Genomic DNA, 22,477 nt, shown 5'->3' with positions numbered 1-22,477 from the left:
GGTCAGAGCCAGCAGGGCTGGTGGGGTTGCATATACGTCTCCTCCCACAATTTCTGCAGCACCCAGGGGTGGCACACTTGACCTCCAGGAGGGGAGGGCAATACTCAGCTGCTCCCAGTGAACCTTCCCATTGATGGATCTCAGCCTCAGAGAAACAGAACCCTATTCACAGCATCCAGGAGTGACAGGAAAGGAAGGGAGTCTCTCTTGTAGGACAACAGTAACCTTTCAGCTAGGATTGAATGCACTGAGTAAGACCCTTCTGGAAGTAGGAGGATGAAGAAAAGGAAAGTTTCTATTATGAAACAAATAGCATTGAAATGGAAATCTTCTCTTTTTTTTTTAAAACCAGTTGAACTCCATACGGCAGCATAAAATAATTCATACTATTACACTCACATATTTTCTTTTCCCTTTCTATTCAATATATAAATCTTTGTGAATAGTAAGAACATTAGGAAAAAAAAGAGAGAGAGAAAGAAAAAAATTACAAAGCCAATTTTCTTAGGATAATTATGTGGCTTAGTTCCTTCCTAATGAACTGTACTTCTGGCTTTTTGCTCATTTCTACCCTGACAAGACAGGCAAATAATGTGTCTGTATCAGCCTAATAAATGTTGTCTTTTAACTGGTTATTGCTACTACAATATAAAAATACTGTGCATGTTGAGCTACACAGGACTGCATTTAGCCAAATTGCTCTTGAGCTGGACTGAACCTGCCCTGTCCTATCAGAATGGGGGAATCATACTTCAAAAATGGCCCTCCTGCTCAAAAAGACACCAAACACTCCCTCTCTGCCCCAGATTCTTTGGTCTGTCAGGAACTTGCAGCCCTTTGCCAGAGCCCCAGGAGGAGCTGCTGTGGGCAGGGTGTCACAGACACACTCCATAGCCCCAGGGATCCCAGATGCAGCGACATCGATTTCTTCTATTTTTAATGTTGCGAGTGCTGCAGCACTGTTCTTCAGCCAAAGGGCTGGCACAGGCACGCTGACCCTGCAGACGCTTTCAGCCCAGAATCCTGAGCTCACTGGAAGGGCTGCTGCTGGGGCATCCATGATTTGTGCCCACAGGAGCAAGGCTGGGAGAGCCCAGACCTGGGAGGCTCGGCTGCCTCTGCCCACTGGAGAGCAGGAGCAGAGCAGCAGCAGCAGGAGCAGAGCAGCAGGAGCAGAGCAGCATCCTCCTCCAGTGCACTGTAAGGAGCTGAGGGCACTCTTCACTTATAGCAAGGAGAACTGAAGTTCACAGTGATCCTGCCTATGTTTAGGGACTTATCCAAAGCTCCCAATTCTGGAGAACAGTTGTTTTTGGCCAACTACATGAAGAAACTAGACATGTTGGAAGGACCAGAATCTCTCAAGGTCTTGCCCTCCTCGTCTATGTTGGCTGGAAGAGTGTGAGATGATGGCATGACTTAGGACCATCCATCAGATGCCAGAAGTTAGACAGACCTGTCTCCAAGGGATTTTCAAGGAATGAGAAACCATGAGGATGAGAGCAGAGACTATGGCACTCAATATCCCATCAGGACCTGCCCACTTAACTGCTCCTGTTGCCACGAGCATCCGGCAGAGTGCCCCCTCAAAGTGGGGATTACACAAGGGTCCCCTCAAAGGTTCCCCTTGAGGGATCAGGATCAGGCCTGGGGCCACAGACATGTTTCTAGGGAGGAAGGGAGGGCTGTGAAGAGCTTCCACTGCTGCAGGGAGAGAAGGTGCTACCTGTGGGTTCAGCATCAGGTGGCAAAGGCAGGCAATGAATGCTCCAGAACAAAATCTTGAGGGTACAGGTAATCCCTGAATGCAATTTGAAATCTGAACTTTTGCTTTTTTTGTGTCTGGTGCCACAGGCATTTCTTGACTGATTAGAGGTTCCCTAAAACTGATTTTCTCATTCAGACAGCCCCTCTGCTGCCCACCCCGCCCCCAACCAGGTGACTGTGACCCTTCATATTCACTCCTGCATTCAACTGCAAAAATCTGAATTAGCAAAGACAAGTGTCACAGGTGCTCAACATCTCCTGTTGAGCCAAGATCTTTATTTGTTATAGCTGTCAGCCCAGTCAATGCCTGCTCTATCTCACTGTGGGCAGGCATATTCCATCCTGCTGGTGTCACATCTATTTATTCAGCGTTGCTCTATGCTGGGCAATTGCCACACTGTGGGGAAAGAAGATTGTGATCAGCACCATTTGTCTACATAATTGTGCTTGTTTCTGGACAATTGTGGGGTCAGAGGCTAATGTTTTTTATTTATAGTCTTTCTACACTCATCTGAATATTCCTGTGCCTTTTTCTGCGGCAAAGAATTTGGTACCATTTGGCTTCTACTGCAGAAATTCTGCTAGAAATCTGAGAAAAAGTATCTGGAAGTAAATCCATTACACTCATTTGAACAGAATTTTACATTAGGAAGCTGGAGTAGTGCCTAAGACTCAAGGTGCATTTCTAGGAAGAAATCAAAAGATCAAAAGCACATTTAGCTTCTTTTTTCTTCATATTGTATAACTACCAAACAGAACTCAAATATATTTGCCCAGATGCTATCTTCAAAAGCTGAAACAAAAAATATATGTTCCCTTTACATCTCAGTGTCCATTTCATCTAGTTCTGAAATTCTGTAAATAAGAAATAATATTGGTTTTCTTTATGGTAATAATTCTGTTTATTTTCACTAAGATAATTCATTTAGTATTTTGCCTTTTTGTTATGCTTATTAAATAAACGAATCAACATCTAAGTTTAACACAGTTGCTGCCTTAGGCAAGCCACTATTTCACTTCTTTAACACCTCCAGGGTTTCCAAATAGCCATACAAAGTAGAGCTGCTTGCTTCATTTTCCATTGTACTGCAGGCAGCCTGAAAAGTAAGTCATGCATAATTTTTTAATACAAGAATGGATTTTGCTGAAACTGCTGTTTGTATTTTTTTAATAGGTGCAATTTTTCAATTTAAATATATATTTTTATTTTAAATTATCCTTTCATTTCAAACAAGATGATTTAAAATTAAAAATGAATTTTTACCAATGTGGTTCCAAACTTGGATTTACATTAAATAACATGCAATATTTAAGTATTATGTGTCTGTTGGTAAATATTTGCTGACCATCAAACCACTGAGCTGGGAGAGTTTAAGAGACTGGAGAAAACAGCCTCTGACAGAAGTGCTTAGTCCAAGTTTGATATCTGTAGCTTTGTCTGCATGTTCAAAGAAGGCATTTTCTTCACTTTATTCAGGTTAGCTTTATGCAATATCTAGTTCATGCACAGTTATCTCTTGAGAGCTGATAAAGGCAGAAAATCTTACTTTCTCCTGTAGGGAAAAGCTCCATGGCAGAGACTGAAATCTGCTAATTCTAAAATCTTTCAGGGCACAGAAAAAAACCACACTGATCTGTTTACTCAGTACAAAGAATGGCTAATTTGACTAATAAATCACCTTAATATATGTAATAAATAAAGAAACATAAAAATATGAAATGTCATTCATTGGTTTCTAAGAAAACAAAAAGCAAATGTCAAGAATCTGAATAAATATATCAGGAACTTTTATGTAATTCCCTAAATGCAACAATATAGGTTCCACTTTTACTAATATAAGTACCTAATGTAAACAAAGTAGCAGTCAAAATGATCTGTCCTATGATATTCTCACAGCAGGGGAACAGGACTGATTATAGTGCTCAAAGGTTTTTCTCCCATCAGTATTTTGACTACAGGAATTATGCTGCCAGTCAACAATACAGTAACCAGGGAGAAGATGATGTAAAAGGAGGTTACACACTTTTTTTTGTGGTAATACTGTTCTTCCCAGTCTAGATTATCAAACTAGTGAGGTCAACCACCATTTTATTTACTGCTACACTTTGGCAGAAAGCCAGAATACTTTAATAATATCAACTGAGGGGAACAAACCCTTTTCCAGAAAACGAATTACAAAGTAAATGCACAGAAGAAAGATGGAGTGATAATTTCTTCTGACCCTCTATGTTTTTTACAGCACTCTTTCTTAAAGCAGAAGCACCAAAACACAGCCTTCTGGTATCAGTCTCACCAAGGTCAGACTTACAACTAAAACAACAACCCCTGCTCTATGTTATCAATTTTTACAGTGAACTTGCTTATCTGCTGTGATTCCTGATATATTTCCCTCAAAGACTAGGACCCCTTGAAACACAATTTCTCTTTCTCTCGATGAAGAGAGAAACTCTTCAGCCCGAAATTCAGTATGTTGCTATAGAAAGATGGGCTGAGGTTACCAAGCAACCCAGGTGCTTGATGGAGCAAGTGGTCCGGACTGTTGGTATCATTTGCAAATTTCATTGACAAGGAATTTCTGTCAGCTTCCAGGTGATCTGCAAAATACTGAGGACATCTCATTGTGAACCTTGCTGAAATCATCGGCAAAAACTCTCCCTCAGTTACGACTCCTCTTGCCAAGTATTTTCTAAGTTATTGTCATTTAGCAAGTGCTCCATTGATATTGTGCAGGGATAATGTTTTATGAGAACACTGAATAGTTTGAAGTAAACTCTAATAAATACTTTGTTGGTCATACTGTAGAACGGAGGAAGCTGATAGCTACTGCGATCAGAGGTGAGAGGTTTGTGTTCCAATATTATTTAGTAGAAGAGGGGATTTACCCTGTGACTATTACAATGTCATACTACAAAATAAAAGGAGATACCACCACCACTGCTTCACCTGTGGTTATATGCCTATCCTTCTCCTTTGCTTTTGTAGCATTTGCCTCAAAACACAAAGTTGTTAATGAAAATAAATTAATTTGTCTAAGCAGAAATTGAGCCTCTTCCTTGGAAGTTGCCCTCCCTGTTTCATCTCAAAATTAAACCCTCCATTTATAATTTTCTCTATTCAGACTAACTGGAGTTTATTATTTATTTCCTGGGTTGATGAACCGATAAATCAGTTTCGTGCACAGTCCTGACATGCTTAATGCCACAGAGATTCAGTAATTCAATTATTAAGCTTGGATTCATTGTGCCAAACAGCCTCATTTTCCTTACGGTCTGCTTTTCATGGTAAACAGGACAGAGCTTCAAAACTGCATCACACTGACAAATACAAGAAGAATGGAAGCTGCTGGCTCTAGCCTGTCTGTCCTCCCAGCAAAATACAACTGAGTGGTCAGTAAAGTAGATATGGAAGCTTGTATTGTTATCCACATCTCTGACATGTTCTGGCCCAAACAGGAAAGTGAACCACACAGAAGTGCAGACAGGTGGATCACTTAGTAACATGTGATATATTCAGTACTTCTGCTTCCTGGGAAGCAAGAAATAAAAGCCATGACCCTGGGATCCTTTAAGACCCCAAATAAGACTCAAAAGCTGGGCTGTGTGCTTATAGCTAAAATGCCTGACAAGCAACCAAACAAGCAATAAGAAAGAAGGAAGCTGTTTTATAAATATAAATCCAAAGATTTTTATTCCCATGGGCAGTTATTAAATTGTGCATATTCTTTGTATCACTTTTTTCTTCATTTATAAGAAGTACTACATCAGAAGACTTTTGTTTTGAGACTGCTGGTAGCTAAACATGCTTAATTATGATATACAAGGTCTTGAAATATTTGATGCTGTATGAACTAAATTCAATGTATTCTCTTCTTTATCTCAGAAATATGCAGTGGCAAAAAAGAAAGAAAGTCCTAAAATTTCAATACCAATCGTCCACAGAATAATAAAACATGATTGTCAAAACTCAACCAACCTGTAACCATGAACTGCATTTCATAAAATCTACTGGATACACTGAAGTAAGTGAAATATATTCCAAGATGTAGCAAATAACATAGTATTTACATAAATTTTATGAAAATGGAAAGAAAGATGAAACTTAGTAGTGCTGTGAGAATCTCCTTTGATATTTTTGGAGCAGCAGTCTCTGGATATATAAGATCTTTCACTTAAGAAGTTAGGATAAATGAACTTCATTGTTTAGAATAACTTTGTGTTTTAAAATTCAGTCTCTTATGAAAGTTAAACTTTATGCACATGAAAACTAAAATTTTAATAAGTTCTGAAGCTCTCCCTCAACAAGAGCTGAACAGAAAGGAACTTTCTTTTCTATTCCTTTTAGTAAGGACCTTCTTCCTCCTCATTCCCATGTAAACCTTTTGCCTCTCCACTTTTCTCAATCCTTTCCAGTTCTTCTAACACTCTTTCTTCTAAATGTAGAGTGTATCTCCTCAGACACTATTATTTCCAGAAGTTTCCAAATTCTTCTAGCTTCCTTTCTCTAAGTCCAGCAAGAACATACAAATATTTAAATGATTTAATTTTTCCATCCTAAAAATATTTTAATGGGAAAAAGGTTTCCCAAAACATCCAGAGATATGACCACAGTTCCATTGGCTTTACATGTTGGGATAAATAGATGAGTCAGTGCTTTATCTCAGCTCTATCTGTAATATTGAAAAGTTTCATTCTAGCTGGGAAATTTAAGAGCAATTCCATACTATTCAATTTGCACTCATGTTTACTTGGCTCAGAAAATGAATGTGATAGTCCATATAGTAAATACAAGAATAAAATACAAGTCAGGAATATTGAGAGGAAAAAAAAATCTGGAATGGAGAACTTACTTGTCAGAAGAGCAGTGATATTTAAAAACCTGCTGTTGATGGTCAGCTTTTGCAGTCTCAAGATATCTAAAAGTATTGAGTATGCTCTGAAAAGGAAAATAATCAAGGATTTAGTAATTTTGTCACCAATCAAATACTAAACCAAAACTTGTCCAACATATATTGCTTTCCAATTTTAGGAGGTTATTAATTCACAAAATATATTTTTATTTCCCCACTGGATTTGTAGGGATTTTATGGGCTTCCAGAAGTTGAACTGCTCAGATCAAACTTCCTGGAGTGCATAGGGAGTCAGAACAATGAGAAGAGCAATTACATATCTTATTATCTTGCATACCTACATTTCCAAGCTCTTACAGTTGACAGAGAGCAGTGAAAATGAAAGAAGTCTGACTCCTTTCTTGTTTATAAAAACAATATGCTGGAGTAAATGACTTTCCAAAACAAGCCCAGAAAATCATGTCCCTAAATGTCTTTCAAAAAAATTACTACAAGTTCATTTGCTATCTTTTGGACTAGTTAATGTATTTGGCCTCCTAAAAGTCTGCGACTATCCCTTTGTACTGAAACACTATTCCACATTAAAGTCTAGCTTTGTAATTTCTAGCTTTAACAGACAGGGGAGTTGACTGTACCAAGAAGCCTACTTAGCTCTCCAAATAAAAATGAAACTGAAAGACTGGGATGAGTGCTTCCATCTATGCAGGCTGTGGTGGAAGGAGTTATAGGAGTTGGGAATTAAGGAGTGGAGTTGACCCTATGAAAAAGAATGTTAGAGGGATAGTGGATTTGGTGTTGTCTTTGTTTCTCTCTTTCCAATGCTCTTTTTAATTGGCAAAAAAATTAAATTAGTTTTCCCAAAGTCATCTCTGGGGATTTTTTTACCTATTATTATTGTATTTGCAGGGAATGCCCCAACGAAGGCAGGAATGATGCATCTGACTCCATGTTCCCAGGAGGCTGATTTATTACTTTATTATACTATATTATATTAAAGAATACTATACTATACTAAAGAAATCAGAAAGGATGCTTACTGAATGCTAAAAAGATAATAATGAAAAAACTCGTGACTCTTTCCAGAGTCCTGACAACACAGCTTGCCACTGGTTGGCCAGTGAGTCAAACAACTCACACCAGAATCCAACGAAACAATCACCTGTGGGTAAATAATCTCCAAATACATTCCACATGAGCAAATCACAGGCGAAGTAAATGAGATAAGGATAGTTTTCCTCTTCCCAGGAGAAAAATCTTCCCAAGAGAAAAATCTTGGGCAAAAGAATTTTTTCAGAGAATGTGAATGCCACATTTTATGGCAATCAATTTTTTTTTTTCCCTATTATGGTAATCAAGAATTATCTTCTCGTCTTTATTCCAGTCTGTAGGATTTTCTATTGTATTTTCTCCCCGTGTTCTGCTGCTAAGAGGAAGTGAGAGACTAGATGGATGGGTGCCTGGCTGCTGGCCAAAGTCAGCCCACCACAGCTATGAAATATGTTTCCACTGTCAATCTTTCTAAGATACCCAGGATTTAGACTGGAATGGAGATATAAAATCCATACTAATAAAACTCTGCCTATAACACATAGGAATAAACAGAATTAGTAAGGAGCAGAAATGTTGCTCAGAGAAAATTGCATTAACAGGAAAACTTCAGAGATCTCTACCTTCTGTACTGTAGTGCAGCCACAAATTTGAAAATAAAAGCTTATAGTTACAAGGACAAAGTCAAATGACTACCACTCCATGAAAGGAGACAGATGAAAACCTCATTTTAAAAAAATGTCTATTTGTGATATGATACTGAGGTGTCTTTGGCCCATTAAGGAATTTTTGACAGCAATCATTGAAATATAACATAGCAATTTTTTTAAAGTCAGAGATGAGACTGATCACCTTGCAGCAATATATTTATTCTGTCAGCACTCTTTTAGAAACAACTATTTAAAGTTCTTTCACAGCTAGGTTTTTACAGTCCTGAAGTAATTTATTTAATTTCAGATTTCATTAGGCTCCAGAACTCCATTTTAGCAATCATTATGATACTGATAGCACATTTCAGCTGTGAAAAAGATTGAAGTCCTGTGCATCTCTACCTGATATTGAAGGCTATGGGATAAAATCTCCATTGAGTCAGTACTGCAGAGGATTATGCATTTGTTTGGATTCCCTTGCTTTTGGTCAGGATATGCCTTACAGTGGCAAAATCAGCAAAACCCTCTCTAAAAGTCATGGAATGAACTCTTTCCTGAATGAGTTTTCTGCTAGAATCAATGTTCTGTTAAAATAATTAACAGCCTACTGAAACTGTGAGATCTATGGCAAACATTCGCACTGCTTCACATACGTAAGAGAAACCTCTGGTATAACAAAACCTAGAAGAATAAAAGTTGCCAGCAGAACCGAGCAAGTACAAAATTCTATCAGCAATCTCCCATTTACAGCCCAGCCCCTCTTGTAATTTAGTTATGTTTTCAAGGCTAAATGACTAAGCTGTTCTATGTGCACTCTGGGAAATCTATAAACACACAGTGAAATTAACTAGAAGTTGGGAAAGAGAGCTTGGAGACAGCCTTATGAAAATGTCACCTAAATCCTCATCAACTGTCAAAAAAAAAAAAAAAAAAGCAGTATATTAGGAAATACTAGGAATAGAACAGAAAACAGAAGAAGAAGAAGAAATACAATAATGCTGCCAAAGAAATCCATTGCCCACCTAGCATTTTGAATATTGAATACAGTTCCAGTCATCTCATCTCAAAAATGACAGGATAGCAATAGGAGGATAAAGAAAATGATGACAGGATGATCAAAGGTATTTAATGGCTTCTGTACTAGGAAAGAAAAAAGAAAGGCTTTAGGATTTTCATATGGAAGAGGGACAAATGAGAAAAAGGACTGTGACAGAGCCTCAGGACAATAATGAACAGTACTGAGAAAGTGAATAAAGAATGGTTTTCACTTTATTTCATAGCAAAGGAAGCAGTCACAATAAAATGAGTAGTTAACAAGTTTAAAACATAAAATCCAAAAGAGGATGCTTTCCACAAGGGTCATAATTAAAGGGTGGAACTCATTCACACAGGATGTGGTGGGAAGCTCTAAACATGTGTGGGCTTCAAAAAGCAAGGCACTGTAGTGGTAAAAGAAACATTGACCAGTACTAGCCTGTGTTTTACCCAAAGTTGCACACTATAAACCTTGAGGTTAAGAAACTTTACAGAGAGCTGTAGGGTGATACCAAGGGAGGTTGTCCTTTGGTCTGGTTTAAGTACAGCTATTGCAATTCTTCTCATTAATTTTGCTTTTTTCCTGAATTCTTAGTCATCTCATCCAACATGCATAGGTTAGAGACCATTAGTGCAAATATGTGATTTCAGATTTCTGTAAACATATCTACACAGGGGCTTATGGACCATTTTAAGTTCAAATAGTGCAGCCTACTCAAGCAGGCAGGCTTTAGGCTAGGATTTTCTGAGGATCCTCAGGTCTGGCATCCAAGCATCCAACTGCTACGGAAGACTAAAGGGATTAGTAAACAAAACTCTCATTTTATGGAAATAAGAGATGATACTGAATTTTCACCCCTCAAAAAAGAAGAAAATGGCAATTCCATTCCTGTGTAGTTAGTGGTCTTCATCTTAACTGTTTAATGTGTCTCATGATGGGAGGCATAGAGATTTTCCTAGACAAACAGATAGACATAGGATGTATGGAATTGTCACTTTCTGTTTATTGTGGAGATAAAATACTATTATTTTAGTGACTAAGCAAGGTTGCTTGAACTCTGTGTCCATCTTCTGTTCATCTGATGCAGATCTATTAAAGACTTCCCTCTGAGACACTTGTGCTACAAGTGAAGGGCTTGTGACTTCCACCATGGGATGGCTGATGCTTCTGATCAGATAAAAGGCCATAGTTATGAAACACTTTTAGAGGACTATGATGGAAATGTTCTGACTGATTTTGGCAGACTAGATCTCTAGTTGTGTAGGTGGAAACTAAGCTGTGGGCTATGTCTGGCCCCACAACTCTTGGTTGCCCAGATCATTAACCTTGGTTGTTATCACTGTTCCCTTCTGCTACAGACCCATTTATTTCATTGAAAACCAGGAGGAGGGAGGAGGGATGGGGCATAGCCTGGTGTGACCTCAGTCACTGGGAAGTGAACCAGAAACCTGAGGAGCATTTTCTTCCAATACTTTCATAGTGGTTACTCAATGTCTGTTTAGGACAGAAAATGTTTGCATGGCTTCTTGGAAAGCTGAATATGTCATGCTAGGCTAAGCTAACTTGGTATTTTGGCTACTGTTTTAGGTGGGATACTGGCTTAAGTAGACAGACCCATCTGACCTCATGTAGACATTTTTAGTTACTAATTTATGCAGAATTCTAAAACAATAAAAGATTATCAGATCTGTACAGAGGATTATTACAATTATCATTGTATTAATTTTTTATTTCCTAAACTATGAATGGTCTTGTAAAGAACTCTGAAGATAAAACCCTTTGATTATTTTTATTTTTATAAAAATATAATAATATTTTATTTTTAAAAATTTATAATTACCATAATTATCCTAGAATGTGAAGTTATACAAAGGTACCAGTGAAACTCAGAATTTTCTGCCCTCAAAGATTTTCTTGCACACTAGCTGGAACAGTTCCTAAGAGCCTTGCCCAAAAAAGGGAAACCAGACTCAAAAGATATTGCAGAAAAAGCTACTTCTAACTACCTGCATTGGAACAGTGACTGCTCTTAAAATTCATACTCTATACAGAGAAATAGTAGCTGTTCAAAACTGATAGGAAACAAATGAGGTTTACATACAAATCAGTGTGACTGCATAAGTTCCTTCAAACTTTACCTCAATTAACATGAAATTGTTATTCTGTCCAAGCAAAAAGACTTTTCTATGCAGGCATGTACTTACTCCAACACCCGTCCACTCTAAAAGGTCACAGCTCAGGTGGATTGGTATTTCAGCTAGCAGGGTTGTGTTGGTCTAGTGCAAGGGACTCAAGTCCCCGAGCTGAGTTTGTTTTCTCTGTGACAGTAATTGGTAAATGATCTAATTCATTCTGAGTCATGAGATTTTTGAGTTCCTCTCCTGAGGAGAGGGATTGAGAGAGCAGCCAGATGGGTGCCTAGCCACTGGCCAAGATCAACCCACTGGATCCTTGGAGCAGGTAACATATTTAAGCAACTTTGTTTTCAGTGAAAATATCCAGACTGGATTTGTTGCACCTCTGTTATACTCACCAATTCCATGCCTTCAGTTAACTTAAACTGAGCTGCTCTGAGCAACCCTTATATAGACAAAGAATGATTCTGTTCTCTGGGAGCACGAGGATGCAACCCTACTGTCCTACTACATCCAGTACAGATAGTCTGAAAATGCATGATCCAGCCCTATTTTCCACTTGGAAATTGTTAATGGGCAGAATTGTGCAGACACATTTTTTAATTATGCATTGAATTGCTTCGGACAAGGCAATTTTAGCATGTGGGTGGTTTGTCAGCTGCTTTCTATTGGCCATGGATTGTTAACAATTGTTTCTACTTCTGCCTTATGTGCCTTATGGCGGAGGAAGAATGATACTGCTCATGAATGGCCACCTCAGAGTAAGCAGAATGTTTCTTCCTGTTGAACAGATGAAAATAACTTTCTCCAAGATACAGGTGAGTAAAAAATAACTGAATAACGAACAGAAAAAATTTACCATGCTAGTTTGCACCTGGATTTGTTGTTTGTTTGATTTGTTATGAGTACAAAACAATCAGCATGGCAAAGTACTTCCTCACACAGCTGAGTATTTCTCTCTTGGATCTAACAAATGTTTTTGTTTGGATCTAACAAACATTTTTGTCAAATGTTAAACCAGAAGCGAATCAGAATTTAAGAAAACGTTTATTGGGATCATCATGCAATCTGTAATGCAAAGGTTGCCATATTCCTCAAGGAGTTTTGATTAAAAGCTATGGAGCTATGCAATCAATTAAAATAATTATATTTGCTCTAAGTTTGGACAATCATCAGGAATAATTTCATTTTCTTTAAGCTTGGTCAACCAAAGTGCATACATACCACCTGAAAAGATCACAGCTGGTAGGGTCAATGCTTTTTCTTTGCCCTTCCAATACCACACACACAACATTTTTTAGGTCCCAAAGGCCTTTGACATTGCATTACAATGGATCTGCCACCTCTAATATGCTGAGCAAAATAAGGCATACTCCCCAAGAGAGGGGAAGCAGACAATCTGCCCTGAGGCTTCCCTATTGTTATTTCATTTAGAGAGACAGGCAATATCACAGTATCTATGACAAGAGTGCAAAAGATTTCAAGTCCTCCCAGCTGTCCCCTCCCTAATTCGATACTGATTGTTCAGTTGGTCCCCACTGTCCATAATGCTCTGAGATTTCTTGGGGCTGCTGTGCTAGAGAAATCTCCCACCTGCTTGTGATGTGCTCTTCTTCTAGAGGCAGCAGTCACTGTGCTGCCTTATCCAGCAGCAAGCTGTTTTTTTATTGAAGATTTCCATGGTGTGTCAAGAAGCAGTACTTAAATGGTTAAACTTTTCTAATTGCCTCAGCTTAGTTTCATAAGGACACATGCAACACAAAGATGTGTGTGAGGAGCATTCCCCACCTGAATAAGCATTGTCTTGGGAGGGATGGACAAAAAAGAGTGTGGTGGTCAGTATGGCATCCTTGTTTTACAAGCTTAGACTGACACTTAGGGAAAACTGTGCAGATAGCAAAGAACAAGGGCTGTTTCCCTGACACACTCTCTAGGAGATAGCCTCTTCTCTATGCTGTAGACACTGATCAGAAATGGTTAAGAACAGGGAATCTCTGAGACACTGTCTAGTTCATGCACCATCTCAATTTGGCATGCTTATTGTGCCTTGCTGCTCAGCAGGAATATTAAAGACTTCCAGAGTTATCATTCTTCTCCACAGTAGGTATCAAAATCCTTTACTATTTAAGATGCAGTATTGTGCAAGTACAAAGAGGCTGTGACACTGCCTCAGGTCTTGCAATGAAAGGGGTAGAACTCGAAGTAAAATTTATGTCGGCTGTCCTAGGTGCTGTGCAAGCACCACCACTGCAGACTGATGGCACATCTAACAGGTGAGGGCAGAGAAATGACAGAACTTGCCACATGTCACATAAGTGAGGCTTACTCAACCTTCATTATCTGATAAATCGCTCTGCCTCTGGAATAAGCTAAGGCTAATGAAATGGTGACGCTATCAGAAGGCAACTGAAAATAAAAGTCCCTCTGTGAATTGCTGAAAGTTACTGCTAGCATCACAAAAGTGACACTCATTAAAGTACCACCCTCCAGCAAAGCAAAACAGGACAATCGTAACAACTTGCAATTTGTGCAGAGAACACACTATGCAGGAGATATAGGTATACTAGGAAGAAAAAACTGTTAACATAGTATCAATTTAATCAGCTATTTTTATTGCAGGACTAGAATAAATGAAGACCTTGTTAAAAGAATCTGTGGGCACGGTCCCATTACATTTATATATTAAAATGCTCTTGCTTTATAGAAGAATCTCATTCAGTGACATCCTTGAAATAATTCTCATGATTAAGATGAGAAAGATTTCACTTAATATGGTCAGCTGACATTCCTGATGGATCCCACACATCACCAATTATATTGTTATGTTATCCTTACTCAGCACTGCAAGACTTAAAATGATATTTCATCCATTCAAGCATCAGTATCGATCTCTGGCTACATTAAATATTTCCAGTTAAACAGTGTGAAAAATCCCACTTTTAAGCTATGGTTTCAGTTAAATAACTCAGCTGAAAGTAACAAGAATAATGCTCAAATTCCTCATTTCACATATGAGAATGATTGGCAGAAATCTATCTCATTCAAACAATGATCCCCCATTGCTTTCCAACAAGATATAAATGGAAACAAATAATCTTGATCAATCTACAGCTTATACACGTAATAAATAGCATGTTGCAATCAGTAAGCAAATCTTTAAGGGTACAGTTTATAGCAGCAGGTCATTTGCTTGTACTGCAATTCAGATTTCAGTTTTCTCATATCTGCTTTGCAATTTTACCTGCTGTGTTTCCCAGAACACTGTGGTGATCCCATTGTTTAAGGCAATTTGACCATGCAGAAGCACAGTGATGTTTCCTTAATTTAACTTGCACACAGAAGTCCACCTTCCCCTTCCTTGTGCCAGAATGAAAGGCATGGTTGTTTCCATTGCTAAGAAATTATGACCTTCTTATGGGTCCTCTTTGATCACTAAGTGTGACCTCCTGCAGAACATGTGATGCAGAATCCCACTCAGTTTGCAAATCTCTGACTATGAGCCTAAACTACTCCCTTCCCACCTCTATCCTGCTTTTCAACAGCAAAGCTGTTTTGTTTTAGTGTATGAAAATAGGATTCCTCTTATAAATTGTGCTTTCCCTTCTTCTCTAAAGAGAAAACAGAAAAGAAAAAGAAAAACTGATAGAGAAAAAATGGCTCTACAGACTGAAAGAAGGTCAGAGAAAGTGTGCTGTGGAATTACTGCTGGCCAGTTCTCCCATCCAGCTCCAGGGTAGGTTTGTCTGTAAAATGAGGAAGCAGAATCTATTCTACCTATAGCAACATCATTACCAAAAGCACTAAGTAGTTGGGGGAATTAAAAAGTTGCATACTGAATAGGGCTCAGTTGATGATTTCAGGTCCAGGCACTCCTGGGAAAATCTGCAAGATAAGCAGGGGTTCAGCGAATTTGAGATAGCTAAAATATTGTCCTGGGGATTGGGCCAAGTGGTTTGCAGCACAGTCAGTTGGTGGGCTGAGGGTGGAAGCATAACCCAGCCCTCTGTGAAGATACTGGACAGTGGCTTTCATTAAGCACAGGAGCCAGGAAACACCATGCCTTGGTGTGGCAAAACACCCCTTGCCACTCCCTGCTGCTGTCCTTTGGAAGAGCAGTGTGATGCTCTGGCACGATGAATGCTGATGCAGCAGAAGGTTAAGCAATAGATCCAGTATTTCTTTGCTCCCTTAGCTGTGCAGCTGGCATGCACTGAAGTTAGCTGGACCTTGCTTATGTCTAGCAGGCACAGTAATAGTTTACCTGCTCTTTGATCGACTTGTCACTGAGGGAGAATGAGGCCTAAGGGAAACCTGACCCTTTCTGTACCAATCTACCATCATTAAACCTCACATTTTTGTGCCTACATCTGCAATAACATCACAGTCTATGGACTGAGACAGGTGCTGAATTTTTTTATGAGTAGCCATTGCAGTTATAGTGCACACTCTTCAAAAACATATAAGTTCTTTGAAGCACTACAGTGTTTATAATGAAAAAAAGAAGTAAGGCACTATAAATATTTAAGTGTCTTAAATAAAGATTAATTAAGGACTAGGCAGGAAACTGCCTCTGCTTTTAAAGCAATAAATTTTTAACTGCAAAGTATGCATTAGTAACAAATTGGTGTTTAACAGTGATATAAAAAGAGAAATCTGAAGGTCAAGGATAAAGATCATTGTATGCATCTGCATGTAGAACGCTGTATTATACTTGAGAAAATATTGCAAAAATATAATGAGTAAAAATATATTAATTTGAGTAAAATGATACTTTTAAAAAAGTAATTACTATCTTTTTTACTTGTATGACCTTATATGGAAGATCATCCCTTAAAAGAATACAAACTGCAAATACCTTCTAAAGAGTTTCATGTGGCTTAGGGGAGTAGACTAGGAAAGAACAAACAGAAAGATGCCAGTTAAAAGCAGTGAAAACATCTACTTTTAACTGCATGGAAGAAGCCACATCTGTGGAGCATGAACATAACCAAAGAGCTTCAGTTTTTAGGTATTAAACAGCATGGTTATCCATCTGAAAATAGATGCAGATATTCCATGTGCAATGTCATGGCTTCTTTTAAGGTATTGTCAACCTAATTGAAAATAAAGGTAATTAGTTACTCTCTGGTCTTTTAAAATTAATAGAAGCCAGAAAGGCACTGTGAGTTCCATTATTCTCCAGTACACTGAGAACCTGGAAAAACTGGCTCTGGAATGCAATGGGCAAGGCACACTTTGGTTCTGTTTCAGCGTAGTGCCTTGGTTTGTTTTGTTGACTCACACCTCCCCTGTTGAGTGAGCTTATTTTGTTTATTTGTACAACTGCACACATTGAACTTCACACATAAGTGAGGATATTACTGTCCATCCAGGTTCACAATGCTCAGTTTGAATGTTGGGTACTAAGTCAGAGAAGCAGCACAGTACATTCACCATGCACCAAGTGAAAGCTGATCCCTGCTGTAGCAGTTGCATAAAGGTAATTCTGAAATGCACTTTTATGATTGGATGAACTGAACCGAAAAAAACAATCAAACTTCAAAAAGAATCTTACCTGAATTAAAACCAGTTTTTGATACAAGAAACAAACACCAGACTGAAACCACGCAGACTCCCTACATACATGTGTGGCCTCCTAGCATGCACAGAAGTCTCTTTCCCATGCTATTGTTTCCCTTTGAACATTCAGAGCCAAGAACATAAGACCTATAAAAACAAAGGGCCAGAGAAAACCTTCTTGTGTTCCTCCCAGCTGCTCTCCCGGTAGGATGTTCATCAGAAAGCAGGTTTCATATTTTTTTCTCAACTGTTTGAATTTCCTAGATGCGACCTTCCAAACTGAGCCCAGGCCACCTGCAGTAGGGTATTACTATGATTTTTTGGGTGCTGACCAGCTGCCCCCTAATACTTTATTCTAAGTTTACAGTGGAGCAGAGGATATGAAGCAATGCACTAAAGTGAGGGACTCAAAACCAGAAGAAGTGGAATAAAGAAAAGAGTATTAAATAAAAGAGATTTTGAACTGCATGGTCAAGACATAGCTGAACACACTGGGTCACATCTTCAATTAGTAGAAATTACCCTAAGACCATTAATCTCACTAGTTGTCACCCTGCTAGTGATGTAGCACAAGGAAAAAACCTCCAGTTCTGGGCTCCCACATTGCTAAGCTTTAGTGACTTGCATATTTTATAAAACAAATTGTGAAAACAATGATATGGGGTTGCTAGCATTTACGAGCTGCACTCTTAGAGAACCTGAGCAGCTCAGCTGGTGTGTAGCCCTGGAGCTGCTCTGCCTCTCCACAGCATGGACTGTGCACACTGGCAGGACAAGCTGGAATAACTTCCACAGCCTCTCCCCAGTTGTACACACATTGGATCAAGGGATCAAATAATGCCTTCAGCCTTCCCAGTATTTACCAGGGCAGCTTTTTGAGCACCAAGGAACATCGTCCCTGAGGATAGTATAAAATCTTCTAAAAAGTTTATTAAAAACATTTGAGATTAAAAACATTGAGAAAACAAAAATATTATTAAAAACATCTTTTGCCCCATTAAAAACAAATGGGGGCAAAAAGAAGAATATTTTTTTCAACAATTTTGGGCACTGATTTTCCTGGGAGGTGTATTGAGCTCTAGACTAACACTCTCAAATACTTATTCAGCTCTAATGGTCTTTCTTTTAACCCTTGTCAATTTAAAATGCTCATTTTAGATTCTCTGATAGGGCTATTTTTCATTGCCTATAAATTTACTTATATCATAGGCCATAGTCTTGGTTGCACTAATGAGAAACAAAGCCAAGTGAATTTGACATCATCTGTAAGAACAGGCTCTATTTTTCTGAAATAGGCTTCCTCCATTCACTCCAATATACTTTCATAACATTTCAAGAAGCTACAACGCTCCTTTCTTTCCTCAGTTGTAGGTGTAAGATTTTGACAGAGGTCACATCTTAATATTAAGAAATTATTGGCACGGACAAATGTATCAAGATATATATATTGATTAAGGTAAGAGCCTAATCTGTCTAGTTTTGCTAGATTTACAAGATCAAGAAAGAATGATCAGAAATGTATCTATCTATATCAAGGTACATTTAGAAATAAACACCACTGCTGGCAAGTAAAGCCACAATGCCTTTCACAAAGATTGTTTTGGTTGCCCAGTATAGTGGTTTGATACCAGCATTTTCTACTGAGGATTCTGTGCTGAAGCCATAATGTGGTGCCAAACCAGCCCAGCTCAGGGCAGAATCAGGACCCACACAAGTTTTGACCACGAGAACCATGGTCCACTCCTTGCCCACACAACTCCTAGTCACTGACATTTCCAGGGACTTCAGCTAGTGCTCAAATCTGGCTAACAGAAACCAAGATACAGTTTTTTCTATAAACTTGTAATTTGTCTACAGCACAAATGAAGCAAGCACGTCCCTTATAATTGATATCTTTCTATAATTTGAGCAAATAATGTGTTGAAGCACTGCTGTAAACAAGGTGGGAAGACGACTCCTGTGCATCAGGAGTAAAACAAATAAGAAATGACTCTAAAAAAAAAGGTTTTCTTGCTTAAATGGATCAAATCACAGTGTGGAACTCTCAGAATCTGACAGCAAAGCATTAATTTGCTTCTTTGAATGATGCAGATTCAATCAATAAATCCTCAGCTATCAGAGCAAATCCTTCAGGACAGACCAGGCCAGAAAATCAGAATTCACTCTTCTTTCCACAGAACATTTGAAACATTTAACATTTTTTCTCCTGTACCTTATTTCTAAGGTACTGAATCCATATCTAAGCCATGTTTTATTTTCGTCATACGATCATATGAAAGTTTCCATGCTCACATTCCTTAAAAAAAAAAAAAAAGCCAATAACAAATAATCAAGCTTCAGTGAAACAGTGAACTCTTTCTGCACAGCAGAGATTCTACCAGGTACTTCAAGGTACATGCTTTGCTCACTAAGGTCAGTTTGATACCAGTGCTATGAGAGATACCCAGAGCCTGAAAAGGAATTCAGGGGGGACCAAGGGAGGAAATTATAGCTTCTGCAAAGGAATATCAAGGGAAAATGAACTGTCATCATACCTCTGTTCAAGCAGAAAGGAATGAAATTATGTAATACACCTGAAAAGTTAGAAATTAAGTTATATGGGTTACTTTAAAAAGAAACTTTTTTTTTTTCAAGATGGCATTACCTTAACCACAAAATATTAATATTCCAAAGGAAAAATTTTTTAAAGACATCCCATTCTATTAGTCACAAGAGTTACAGGAGGTTTCCTGGTAAGAATTTACACTTCCAGAAATGACTCCCTCCTTCCAGGTTACGCTGTGTCCCAAAATCCCCAAAATCTGCTCTTGCTGGTTGCAGAATTTTGCATAAATAAGACATTTTTAAGTAATCAATACAAATTGTTCCTGCATAAATGGTCAGGTGGGACAGTATTTTATGTGCAGGTAAGATATTTACGAGGAGTTTCTTATGTAGTTAAGATATATAAGTAGCAATGAATTGAACAAGTGCTGGATGGTGCCTGGATTACAAGAAGCGAGCAGAGCAGGGGTTCAAGGGCTCACCCCATACAGCTGAAAATGCTGCTGCAAGTGCCCTTCCAGCAGAGACTCCAGACACCACCAGACAAATAGGTGGTAACACCAACTATTTTGCTAAGGAGATTTGATCCCCCTCTGTGATAAGATCTTCACAATTTTTAAAATTTATCAATCACTCTCCCTGAGAGTCTATGCAACAGCAGTATGGAAAACTAGTGCCTATGCAAGAAAACAGTGGAAGAAAGGTATAAGACTCATAAAAGATTGCCATTGATTTTCACTCTGCTGTAAGAAAGGCAAATTCTGTCTGGAGACACAGCATAAGAGAAGACTGCCAGAGAAATGAAAGGATCCTTCTGCTTCTCCCAATAAAGGAAGACTCAGGTGAGGAGGGCATAAAACAAAATTGGTTCTTCATGCCCACAACAGGCAGGACAGGAAACAATGAACATAGGCCACAAAAAGGAAGATTCAGGTTAGAAACAATAAAAAACTTTCTTTCAAGAAAAGATCCTGGACAGAGGATTTGTCCATCAGAAATGTTACCAAATAATCTGCAACTAACATGGGCTTCCTGATCATTTGAGTCCTTTTACAGACTGTGAAAACCTCTGTTCAATTGTATCCCCAATGAATTCCATGATACACAAAAGTAAAGAAAGCATTGAAACATATTTCTGTTACTACTAGAGCTTATAAGACAATTAAGTTCCCTGTAACTATGTTGTTAGAGAGTTTTAATGCCTTGAGACACCAACTAAGTAAATGGGCATTTGCACTCCTAGACACATTATCAGATGAATAATCAATCTGATAAATGTGTAATGAACGAATAACTTGTCCCAGTCCCTGGAGGTAACACACAGACTTGATACCATAATTTTCTCCTTTAGAAGTGCCCGTTTCAGGAACAAGCCTGGGAATTTCCTGTGATATGAATTGGTACCATCATGAAATGTTTATCTTTACATGCATCTGTTTGCAGCAGGCAGCCCCTTTTTGTTTAAATTGAGACAGCTGCCAAATGTCATGCCCCTTGTGCAACACCCAAACACTTGTCAGCAGCAGTGGCGGCCCCTGCAGCCTGACTACTCAGAGGGGGATGTAAGAAATGCCTTACATTGAGTCTGACATCAGGAACCTGTCAGTCCTCTTGCTCCCAGCTCATGAGCAGCCAACAAGAGGAGGGGTACAGAGTACCAGCAGAGAGCTGTGGGCTAAGGCCAACTCCTTCAGCTCCTTTTCCAAAGGGGACAGGAGCAGGGAAAGCAAAGCTGCCAGGGGGAGAATAATTTGTCAGCAGAGATGACAGACAGGTGAGCTGTTCCCTGTTCCCAGGAAGGCCACAGCAAAAGTGGAGGTGAAATCACACCTTTAAACACAGCCTTTAATCAAAGCAGTCTGCTTGCCTGTGACACAGGATTTGCTGTCATTAATGAAGATAGAGTATGGGATATCCTGTGAAGGTGAAAATCCACAGAAGGTCTGTGGAGTACACACTGGTGCCTGTAGAGCCATGAATTTACTGGAAGCACTGGCTGCCCAACCTGAGCCTTACAAAACATCTCACACCACTGAAAGTTTTCTCCTATGGAAAGTCAGTCCCCCCTGAGCTCTTCCTTCCCCATCAGTTTACTGTAGAAAGATTCAGCACCATCTGTGGCAACACATTCCCTTCCACCTGCACCACAGATTTCACTATGTCCAGTATCTCCCTCCTTCAGACTTCTCTAGGCTCATGTGAACCCACGTGAACACCATTTAAATTCCTTCCCAGAGATAAACATCAGCCTTTCCCACACTGTTTGGAGGAATATAGCAAGCAGCTTACCTTTTTAAACACAGATTCAGCTGCTGAATTCTTCTTGAATAATTATAACCAAAATTATATATTTGACTTGCAGAAAGCCATGTGAGAAAAATCAAGTGAATCTTGTGAGAGTCCAAAAATTCTGAGTGGCTCTCAAGAAGTTATTTTTATTAGCAAGTGCACATACAACCTCCCACTCACTAAAATAAAAAAAATATAAATCCCTAAATAGTCATAAATTAACTATGTATTAAGGTTCAACACATGTAACTGTCAGGTTTAAGGAAAAATGACAGCATGCAATACAGAAAAAGACAACTCCACCTTCAGCAACTATAATCACAAATTAATTAGCTCTGATATAACTTCAGAAACATTTTAATAACAGCCATTCTAATTTATGAGTTAAATGCTTTTGTTGATGGGAAACATTACACCTAAGATAGCACAATATAAAATAGCACCTATCAGCTGCTGTGTATTTTGTGGTGGTGCCCACCCACTTTACTGAGGAAAATTACCAATGAACCTCAGAGAGAAGGAAGATGTTGTGTGTGGGTATTGGGGCAGAGCCTGACAGCATCAGAGCCCAGTGCTCTTGTGGCACGTGAGAGACTGAACATT

General features: G+C 38.8%; 1 protein-coding gene across 11 annotated transcripts in view; it reads right to left on the bottom strand.

Annotated features, from left to right (window-relative positions):
• The window catches only part of LOC136563103 (poly(rC)-binding protein 3-like), a 500,444-nt gene that overhangs the window by 164,721 nt on the left and 313,246 nt on the right, over positions 1–22,477 (bottom strand). For 10 of the 11 annotated variants that reach the window (XM_066560312.1, XM_066560287.1, XM_066560355.1 and 7 more), the window contains one exon: positions 6,615–6,700. The exons of the other annotated variant lie outside the window; for it this stretch is intronic. The gene's annotated coding sequence lies outside the window, so the exon portion shown is untranslated. The remainder of the gene's footprint in view (positions 1–6,614; positions 6,701–22,477) is intronic. 11 annotated transcript variants of the gene reach the window in all.

Source organism: Molothrus aeneus, chromosome 1 (genome assembly GCF_037042795.1).
Source record: "Molothrus aeneus isolate 106 chromosome 1, BPBGC_Maene_1.0, whole genome shotgun sequence".
NCBI classification, from domain to species: Eukaryota; Metazoa; Chordata; class Aves; order Passeriformes; family Icteridae; genus Molothrus; species Molothrus aeneus.
This window is presented reverse-complemented; position numbering and strand designations above follow the sequence as displayed.